This window comes from Aulonocara stuartgranti, assembly GCF_965226115.1.
Source record: "Aulonocara stuartgranti genome assembly, chromosome: 7".
Classification (NCBI taxonomy): Eukaryota; Metazoa; Chordata; class Actinopteri; order Cichliformes; family Cichlidae; genus Aulonocara; species Aulonocara stuartgranti.
Genome location: NC_138945.1, coordinates 9353650 through 9356582, shown reverse-complemented (window position 1 = coordinate 9356582; position 2933 = coordinate 9353650). Strand labels below are relative to the sequence as shown.

At 38.2% G+C, this 2933-nt stretch overlaps 1 long non-coding RNA gene across 1 annotated transcript; it reads left to right on the top strand.

The window, feature by feature from the left end:
* The first annotated feature begins 216 nt into the window (after nt 1-216).
* LOC309711466 lies at nt 217-2629 on the top strand. The gene is made up of 3 exons (XR_014277977.1): nt 217-1491; nt 1660-1723; nt 2122-2629. It is a non-coding gene; the product is annotated as an uncharacterized lncRNA (long non-coding RNA).
* The last annotated feature ends 304 nt before the right edge of the window (nt 2630-2933 follow it).

Here is a 2933-nt window from a genome sequence, read left to right as displayed (position 1 = left end):
GCTCTGCACCATCGCTCTGCTGTTTTCTCTCTCCTCATGCTTCTCCTTCGTGCGTCCTGTCCTCAAATATAATCCAACCTGCCTCCTTGTTTCCTCCTTGACTTGTATTCGCAAAATTTCCAGTTAAATTAAGAGTAATCCAGAAAAGTTTTCCTGCTTCAAAAGCTCTTCCAGTTGCCTGTCTTCTTGTCCTCCTTCAAATGTGCATTTTATATATTTGTATTTATTTGACTTCATATTGCCATGACAACATAACACAGAGCATCATGGTAGATTAAAGCAGGTGGTTCTGTCCGCTACAGAAATGCTGATAAACTCAATTTATTTGAGTTGTCTTAACTTAGAAAAACTAAGTAAGATGGAAGTTTTTCTTCTCAGTGTGGAAGGATGAAAGATGTGTTTTGAAAATGCCACGTCACTACCGTCCTCCTCCCTAGCACGGATCAGTCCGCATGTTCATGGTGCCAGCATTTTTTATGGAATATGTTGAGCAAACCTAGAAAAGCGTCAGCTCAAGGGATTATTGTTGTCATTGCTGTGGATCTTTACCTGATACACTGACTTGGTGAGTAAATGTTTACTCTTATTCAAACTGATTTTGTGGCTTCTCTTAGTTTAGCACCAGGTTTATAATCGTGCTAGCTAGTTAGTGTTAGCCTAGCGTTGCTGCTGCGGCTGGGCTCATGTTACTTAAAAATTAACACCACAGCCTTAAAAACCTTATATAAAAATATGTCTGTGAAATTTTCTGTTGATTGTTTGAAATAAAAAAGTGAGATAAGAGCCCAGACAAAATTCTTCGGGGGGGGTGAAAACAATAAGCCAAGAGTTAGCTGTGCTTGCGGACTCTTATCAAGCCTTGACCTCCCGGTCAGCTATCGCGCTGGTGGGTAACAGAGCTCTCCGAAAACGTGGAAGCACTTTTGCAAATATGTGATATTTTGATAAATTAAGTAGATATTTGAGCATTACACAGCTACATTCTCCACTGAAAATATCTTAAAAGGTTATTTTGTGACCCAGAAAGGGTAATCTAGGGGAAAGGAGGATCGCATATGTCGGCCATGGTTGTCGGAGCCTGTGCGTACTTGTAAGCTCGCCAATGGCGGAGGAGCGCGGCTTATTGCTTTTTCTGGGTCACAAAATCAACTTTTAAGATATTTTCAGGCGAGAATGTAGCTGTCGAAAGTTCAAATATCTGCTCGATTTATCAAGACATCACATATTTGCAAAAATGCCCCGACGTTTTCTGAGATGTCTATTTTTTTCATGCTTTGTGGCACCTTGAACATCTGTGGCATCTATTAATGTCAAATCTAGCCTTTATTTAACAACATAAGCAAACTCTATGTTACAATGATTGCACAGCCATTAAGGATCAAATCGGTTTCTGAAAAATGTTCTGTTTTTTCTCCCTCTGCTTGCTTCTTACTGTCTTTGAGGCTCGGGACCAGCACTCCTGCTGTTGGACAGAAAGACATCAACTCAGTGGTAAGTATTTTGGTTTTCCAATATATTAGCAACTGTCAGTGACATTTATATTAATCAGGCTGAACTTTAATCATACTTTAGATCAGCCTGTTTTACTTATTGTTTTATTTGTTTTTTGGTTTGGGGAAGTTGTTTCTTTACTGATCTTTTCCTGTCTTCTGTTATTAGACTTGAGATATGACTGCACTAGGCTGTTGCTGGTGACTCCAGTTAATTCTACAAGACATGCTGTGTAAGTAAACAAACAACAACAGTTTGGTCTGCATTTCTTGAAAGATCACATCCCCCAAACTTAGTTTAGAGGGTCTACACTGAATATAGTGAAGTCTGCAAGTTTTCTAACAGCAAAATTTGTTTTGTGCCCAAATCATTTTGCACATCATTAGAATGAAAGTTATTGGCCATGTTTGCATAGCCCTTTTTAAAATGATGCTTTCATGACATTATTGTGTGTCGGGTGGGGGTCAGGGCTATCCAGACTGACAATTGGGACATTGAATGTCACCTCTCCGGTGGGGAAGGAGCCTGAGATTGTCTAAATTGGAGTCTGTTTTATACCAAATGCAGAAAAAAATGTTTTAAGAAAGCAATTAAGTTCATGTTCCAAAAAATATGATTGTTTGCTTGCAGGACACCAGGAGAGATGAGTCCTCCGTCACAGATGGTGTGGTCAGTGAAGATGGTCGCCTGCAGGTTCAAGCTCATTGCATCTCCAACCCACATCCACTGCCACTGTACTTAAGGGAAGTTAAAGACTTTCTTCTGCACCTACATTTGGATCACCTCGATCCATGATAGTCATTCAGGCAGTAATGCCTGGACTGGAAACAAGCCATCCTTAAAACATTACAACATTCCAGCTCATGTGTTGGAATGCAAAACAAATGTGTTGTTTAAATTAGAGACTGCACTTGTGACAGAACAACACATATTTTTATTTTGATTATATAAGTAATGTAAGTACAAAACAAACTTGTGGTAGGCCTAAACTTATTTTCAGAATAACTACATCTGCGACTTTGTTTCATTGTAAGATTATAACAGTGATGGCAATATAATTGTTTGTTGTTCAGCAGAACAGTGTCCAGTATGTTGGCTGTTATACTTTGTTGTGTTTGAAAATAAAAGTTGGTCTGATTTTAACATCATGACAAAAAGTGTTGTTAATTATTTTTAATCATATTCAGGTTACCACAAATTGTTTTTTCATTTAGTTGAACTTGAAATGTTTGTCAGTAAGTAAACAATTAGCACTGTACAGTCAGAAATATCAAGTTATTCTTAATACTGCAGACTTGCACTGTATAAGTTGTCCTAACAGGCATCTTAAGTAAGCTTTACTTAGTTTTTTTGAGGCAATGAGTTTCCTTAATTTTTTTGAGTTCTGGGAACTAACAAGGCTTTACAGTGTACTCAAAATGAGTAAGTTGCCCTAACTTGGT